The sequence below is a fragment of the Xyrauchen texanus genome, chromosome 26, assembly GCF_025860055.1.
Source record: "Xyrauchen texanus isolate HMW12.3.18 chromosome 26, RBS_HiC_50CHRs, whole genome shotgun sequence".
Taxonomy (NCBI): domain Eukaryota; kingdom Metazoa; phylum Chordata; class Actinopteri; order Cypriniformes; family Catostomidae; genus Xyrauchen; species Xyrauchen texanus.
The window spans coordinates 24,510,178-24,518,609 of record NC_068301.1 but is presented as its reverse complement, the minus strand read 5'-3'; positions in this window follow the sequence as shown (position 1 = coordinate 24,518,609).

Sequence of the window (8,432 nt, the reverse complement as noted above, 5' to 3'; positions counted from 1 at the left end):
CACATCATCCAAGGTGTTTATCAGTTCTGTGTGCGTACAATTAATTATGTATCCTCCACTTTTTAATTAGTATTTCACATTATTATACCCTTCGATCAAGTCCAGTTTTTTCAAGAAATTCCATAACTACCCTACAGTTTTCTCTATCTTCTAGTCCTTTTCACAGCAACCACCATAACAAATCCATATCTCCCTCCTTTCCTTTCAAACTTTCTCGCATTATTTTCCTTTCTCCCAAATACTGTTCATGTTTTCACATGATATGCTCCACAGTTTCTAATTTGCTGCATTCACCTGTATCATGTTTTCCTGTTATTGCCATTGATGCCTTAAGTCCCTTATGGGTAAATATTAGTCTTGATAATATCACCACCTCTCTTCTATTCCATCCTATATTATATTTATTTGTCTGTACTGCTGAATGAATAATATAGTAATGTCTTCCTAATTTACCACCATCCCATTCCCTCTGCCACTCATTTAATACTGCATTTCTTATTATTGATTTAATTTCCCCTCTACTTAATGCCACCTCTGTATCTATTACTCATTAGTGCCTTTTTTGCTAGCATATCCACAACCTCATTGCCTCCATTATGTGCTGGTACCCAACAGAATATTATATAAATTCTCATATAATTCCAATTAAATATCCAATATGTCCTCTCTTCCTGACTGGTGACTTCAAAGACTACTGAGAGCTGATAGAGAATCTGAGCATATGATAACCCTATCTGGTTTAACCTGTTCCACCCATTGGATATTTACAAGTAATGCAACCAACTCAACTGCATATACAGATCAATTATTTGACAATCTTTTGTTGACATGGATTTTAAATTCTGGGATGTATATTCCAATTCCAGTTACTGCAGTGTCTGGTGCTGTAGATCCATCTATAGTATCTGTATGAAAGGGAAATAATTCCTTTCTTAAATAATTATCTTCATAATTATTGCAATTACCCTCATATAGTTCTTTGTCTTGAATTAGATTTAAGTCAGCCTTACCCATTGACAATACCCATGGTGGTACCACTCCTATAGCTACCAATGGTTCTAAAGTAATATGTGACAGATTGTATCTTTCTAATCCTCTACCCTGTTTGCTCTAATATTACCAACAATCCTTTAACACATTACATGCCAAGTGTTCTTTAGTACTGCTCTTTAGTCTGCCCCATTATGCCAGTGCCAATTTTTTTCTTCTCAATGGTAGTTCTCCTGTTGCCACTATCAATGGATTAACTGGAGTGGAACTGTAAACTCCGATACATAATCCTAGAGACCTAGCCTGCAGTTTATCCAATCTATGGAGATTAGTTTTAGCTGCAGCTCCGTTTATAATACACTCATAGTCTAATATAGGTCTCAGCATCCCCTTGTAGATATTCTTCAATGATTTATTGTCAGCTCCCCAACTATTACCAGATATTGCATTCAGGTCTAGACATGATACTTTATTTGTATTCACATTTAGTCTGGTTCCTCTTCCAGCCTTTATATATACTATATCTCATTCTTCCATAAACATTTCAACTATAATTCTATATAAATCAGTATTTGTGCTACCCCATATTATTTTATGTGCATTGAAATCTCTGCAACAAACGTCTCTAGTTCATGCCCTGTTAATCTTACTCCATAGGTTGCTGTTATAGAAAGACATGGATTAAACGTTTACATTTATGCATTTGACAGATGCTTTTATCCAAAGCGACTTACAGACTTACAGGGACAATCCCCCCGGAGCAACCTGGAGTTAAGTGCCTTGCTCAAGGACACAATGGTGGTGGCTGTGGGGATCGAACCGACAACCTGTAAACAAGTCTCCTGTATATGATGTCAGGCTTATTATTTAAACCGGATATGTATTTCCTAAGTTCTTGTCCATTTGCAAATATACTTCTGATATTCCACTGTAACTTCAAGACGTATTTATTCCCTAATTAGACAACTGTGATGATTCTTCATGAGACGACTGTGATAATAATTCATGTATCTTTTTCTCAGATATTCTGCTTATTTTTAGAAATTATGTTGCTGTTTCTACAATTGTTTTTAGTCTGATCTACTCTTCTGTACAGCTGTGAGGTTGATCATTTTTACCATGAATGCCACAAACCTCGCCTTATCCACTACTAGAGTATTTTCTGATATTGTACAGCTATGTGAACATTTCCTAGGTTTGTTGGTATGATTGCCGCTTATCTTTGCTGTAGATGATCCTCCAGATAACCCTTCCACTGTCGTATTTCTCTTTTCCATTTTCCTGATCACACTGATAGCTTTAACTGCGTCTACATAATCCAAATTTTTTTTATCTATTTAGCTTGTTTTTGTATTTCACATCCCCATACGGAGCACTGTGTTCTTCTCCGCAGTTACAACATTGTTTTGTTGTTGCTTTGCATTGTTCATATTCGTGCTCTCCTCCACATTTTGCACATCTTTTTATTTTTGTATTTATTTATATGTTTTTTATCCCCTTTTCTCCAGTTCCCACTAATTAGTAGGTCCTCGTGGTGGTGCAGTTACTCACCTCAATCTGGATGGCAGAGGACAAGTCTCAGTTGCCTCCGCTTTTGAGACAGTCAATCCGCACATCTTAACGTGGCTCGTTGTGCATGACACCGTGGAGGCACCCAGCACGTGGAGGCTCATGCTACTCTCCGCAATCCACGCACAACCTACCCCGTGCCCCATTGAGAGCAAGAACCACTAATCGCGACCACAAGGAGGTTACCCCATGTGACTCTACCCTCCCTAGCAACCGGGCCAATTTGGTTGCTTAGGAGACCTGGCTGGAGTCACTCAGCACACACTGGATTCAAACTCGTGACTCCAGGGATGGTAGTCAGCGTCAATACTCGCTGAGCTACACAAGCCCCCATTTAGCACACCTTTGCATGCTTCTACACACTGCTGCTACATGACCCATTCTCTGACATTTAAAACATCTTAGCGGTGGCAGTATATATTCTCTAACCGGATAACTTTCATTGCAGTGAAAACTCACTCAAGTAAGGGACCTTGAAATTGGAATAACATACACAGGCTTTCTTGATTTTTTTGTATTATCTCTGCATGATATGAGTCGCTTGGCTTCTTGTACTGCTCCTCCTTTCACATTAGCTTTTATATCTTCAACTGAAACCAATAGAGGCACTCCCTAACCACCCCTCTGCTAACTTCCCTTGCTCCTCCGTCTTTTGCCTTTAGTTTTCCTCCATTCAATGTTTTGCATTTCAACAATTTGTATTGTTGTGCTTGGTTATTTGCAATCACTATCACTCTTCCACCCTCAGACATCTAGCAAGTTTAACAGTCCTAAAGCGTTTTTCAATAGCTTTAGATAATCTTATCGGTAAATGTAAGTATCACTTTATATTCTTGATTTTATCATTTCGTTGTTCTGGAGAAGTCCTCTCTCCTCTAGCCTTTTTTGTAGTCTCATTATTGAACTAATGTTCATCCTTGATGATAAACTGTTAGACCCTTTACGCTTTGTTTGATAACTAACTTCTTGAAAGCCTACTCCCTCTTCATCTTCCCATTCAAATCCATCTGAACTGTCACCCATGATAGATGCACAATCTCACCCAACCAATTCCACCACTCAATTTTGTTTTAAGCTTGTTGTTTACAGCTCCTCCAATAATGGCCCTCTTCCGTTCCTCACCAGCCTCAACAGACAGAAACAAAATGGTCTGCTGGTTTATATGTGTCTCTTGTGTTTCATCCTGCACAGTACAGTCACCAAATTACTTATTATAAGCATTACATATTACTTATACTATAAAATGCCATTGAACAGTGCAGTAAAGTATGCTAATTGGCATGCAGGTCAATCTTATTCACTCCTCAATATGGCCACCTTACAAAGCGAGGAATTATGGGAATTGGAGTTTTTTTTTTTGCATTAGATCAGCTTTTTGTTCTTCTGAAAACAATTTTTTTGCTCTCTCGCTGAACATTTTGGACAAGTGAAAAGTAGCCTAATTGACTCATTTTAACCCTTATTGACATTGATAATGTGGCTATTTCCTTTTTTTCTTCTTCTTCTTTATCTTTTTTTTTTTTTTACCTTGAATGTGTTTTGAGGAAGCTACTCGTCAAAAAAAAATAAATAAATAAATAAATAAATAGATTTAAAAGCATATTTTGATTTGGGGTGAATTTCAGCACAAAAGCTGCCAATCAATGCGGGAAGTCTTGATTTTTGAAGCATACTTTTATTTGGAGTGAATTTTGTGTGCACATCTGAACACTGTGACTCTCAATATGCAATTTTCTTTTTTAAAACTGTAAAAAAAAAAAAATACTACTATTATAATATCATATAGGTCCTAGGCCTAATATAATATAATGTAATATAATATAATTAATATAATATCATATCATATAGGCCTAATATAATATAATATAATATAATATAATATAATATAATATAATATAATATAATATAATATAATGCGAAACGTTTTAAATGCCCCGATTGAGCAAAAAGTGATTGTTAGAGAATCGGTTTGTCCGAAACGGTTCAATTAAATCCTTATAAGCCGTGTCACACGGCACCAGAACGAACTCCTCCTGGACCGTTTGCGTCGTCGCTTCTCATATAGATCACAGAGAGGAAATAATCATGCCCCGAGGCGCTGCGTCAATGAAATAGGATATTTAAAGGCAGCTGAGAACACACTTCACGTTCACTCTCACAGCGGGCACGGAGGCTGAGGGGGGCAGAACGTGTTCTGTGACGGACTGAGAGTATAGTGTTGTGTACAGGCTTAACGTAACGTGACCGGGAAGAGAACAAGGTACGGACTGAGCACTCGTTAAACAGTGGGGGCTGCTTTGACGTGGATGACCCTGAGCGCTCACTCTAGAGCTCGAGCCAGTGCGTCACCTTACGGAGGAGCGCGTGGACCGAGCGCGCTGTCACTGAACTCCAGCTGCAGGTAGGTGCATTTATCAGCAGTTAAAATGCCTTATAATTTTGTATCTTTTAACTGCACAAAAATGTATGTCGTAATTGATTCTTTTTCCTATGTTAGTAGCCGGTTAACCAATTAGTTATTCATGTAGATTTGGCTATATAGAATAACTACATGTTTTCCAAGAACAAGTTTCCTTTCTCAGTTCATTATTTTAAAGCCGTTTGGGACTGCAGCATAACCTAAATCAACATTGTCAGCAGATGTCAGTGCATCTGCAATCCATTAACCATAGAGATTAGATTTATTATTTATTATTATTTATTTATGAAGGAACACTTCTTGATTGCCCTGCTGTCCCTGAACATCTTTGATTCATCTACTGTATACTGCAGAAATTTGGCAGTGGACAGTGATGTATGCTTATCTAAACTTCTTGCATGCCAGTGAAATTCACCGCTAAAACTATGTAGTAGGGTTTGTTCCCCTTTAAGCAGTTCTGGATCGATCAACCATGCCTTTTTAAATAAATGAACTTTCTTATAGTATCGAATTAAGCCTTTCCCCTTTCAAAGGTCCAAAATCATAAGGTGGGATGAAGTGTGCTGTCAGCATAATGGAAACGCTATACCGGCTTGTAGGAGGCAGCGAGCTGAGTGAGTCTCTACAAATATGTAATGCAACACCAACTCTGATTCTGCTGAGACCTGTGAATGAAAGCTCAAGAGTTGCAGAGGTCCTTGTGTTCCACTCTGTTGAAACTAGCAGTCCTCTTAAAGTTCTGTCATTGACCCTAAATGTATACTGTTAAGTACAGACACACATTTGCTGTCAAAATGACAGATGGATACGAGGGCATGCAGGGAGTCAATTGGCATACCTTAAGAGACCCCATGTTTTAAAGAAATATTCAAAAAAGACTCTTTATTGTTGAGCATCCTTTAACATTGATTTTGCATCCTCATTCACTTTTGACAATGAAGAAAAGATCATTTATCAGGTAGTTCATCAAAAAATTACATTTCTGTTGTTATTTAAGCACTTTCTCTCTTCCGTGAAACACAAAAGGAGACATTTGGAAGAATGCAGACACTCTTTATTCTATGCAATGAAAGTGAATGGTGACTGAGGCTAACATTCTGTCTTACATCTCTTTTTGTGTTCCATGGAATATAGAAAGTCATGCATTCAGGTTTGGAACAACATGAGAGTGGGTAAATAATGACAGAATTTTCATTTTCGTGTTAACTTTCCCTTTAAACAATTCATTGAACCTCTGGCCTTTCATCAATTTTCAAATAAAAAAACATCTTTCTTTGCTGTATTCAAACATCAATCTGTCAACAGGACAAAAATGACATTCATCTTTAGGATGTTTTTTCATATAAGAGTGGAAGAAACATTTCTTGCATTTAATAGATTTGAAACACTGACAAAAAGCACTGTTTCCTTCCCAGATGAATTTCTAAAGAAAGAGATTACAGTAGGAACACCTCCTCTTCAGAAATTTGTATTTCAGATGGCTTGACTTATCCTTTATTTTTCATGAAACATTCCTAGAGGCTTTTGCCTTAAAGCGAATGTGCATGCTTAACTGTTCACCAAAATGCTGATATTACCTTAACATATGAATGAAATAGTTTGTTTAGAGAAATAATTTTCTCTTAAGACTGTGTACTATGTATCTCAAGGGAAAATATCAGTGCTTCCTTCAGTTGATAGAATCTGTGGAGGGCACAAACCTAGCAGCTCTCTTGATTTTATCAACAGTGGGATATTTTTTTTAAAGGAAAGCATCACTTGCGATATTGTTATTTTCCTCTTACGCAAATAGGCTCTTCAGAACCACTGGAACATTGCTGAGAAAGGTCATTAATTGTATATGCCGCAGCAAGCGAGCCTATTAAACTGAATCAAAGTCCTGTTTCAGGCAGTTTCTCTCCTTGTGCATTGCATAATCAGCTTTTAGAGGGTAAATTTGATGGCTTTTTTTAAAGGGAAGTTTTGGTTTTGCTCTGTACTCTGTAGATAATGATGTATAAGTCCGAAAAAAGGGTTGTATTAATTAATAATACCAACAGTCATATAGGAAAGCTGTTCCTTAAAGGGATAGTTTACCCCAAAATAAGTTAATTTAGTAACACTACATTAATGTTCACATTGTTAAGAGTTTATAAAGGGGTTTATTAATGACCAAAAAGTCATTTACAAATGTGTTATAAATCATTTACATACAGTTATTACAAGATTAATAAAAAGGGTGACTTTCATGCCATACTTGCCAAATGCTTACATGTTGTTATAACTTACATGTTATAAATGATTAATAAATACACTTGTTTATATTTATATTCATAAAAAACTAACTTCTCTAATTTATGATTTATGTCACAATGCAGCAAAATAGACTGTTATTGCATCATCTAATTTTGCTACAGTCCACTTTGTGTTTATTTTCATTACTGTAATATCTTGACACAATAGTGGTGTCACCTTCCTTGTCATATTTATGGTGCTTCTCCATATGGTGTCCCCACTTAGTCCAAGTTCCCTGCAAAAACACTTTTCAGGTCTTCATGCTCATTCAGAGCCTATATAATCATGATGACTATAAATTATACAGAATTTATGGGTGCATAGGTTTGTAATGTTGGCAACTCCTTAATAAATTCTTCATACACCTGGCCAAAAAAAAAAAAAAAAAAAAGAGTTGTATACTCTAATATTTAATTGGACCACCTTTAGCTTCAACGCATTCTATTCTCACACCCCAACTCGTCACATACGGACGCTCGGGCAGGACCCCTTGGCGTCGCTTATTGACGCGCCGGGTGTACCTTTGGCGTCATTTTACGACGCGTCCGGTTTCGAAACATAAAAAAACAGTTGGAGGGCCATTGTAGCGTATTCCTTTTGATTTTTATAGATTGCTGTCTCGACTCTCGACCCATTCGCGGCGTGAGCTTACCCGAGACGTGACATTTCAACGCTACACGCTCCGGTACGCGGAGATACATAGAAGTCTATGGGACTGCACTGCGCGTCGAAAAATGACGCCAAAGGTATACCCGGCACGTCAATATGTGACGAAACTGCCCGAAGCGTCCGTATGTGACGAGTCGGGGTGAGAATGTGTTGTTAGCTTTGATTACAGCAGTTAACAGTCATCCAGAGTTGCATACATTTTTGGCCGGGATCTTGTATTGATGACAGGAGTGTCGAACAACTCCATAAAGTCCTCTCTAGCACATCCCAAAGACATTCAATGGGGTTAAGGTCAGGACTATGTGGTGAGCAATTCATGTGTGAAAATGATTCCTCTTGCTCCCTGAACCACTCTTTCACAATTTGGTATTGCATCCTGGAATATTCTCATGATGAAAGAAAAAAAATCCATTGATGGGATAATCTGGTCATTCAGGACATTCAAGTAGACAGCTGACATAATTTTACTGCCACATAGCATTGCTGAGCCTAGACCTGACCAACTGAAGCA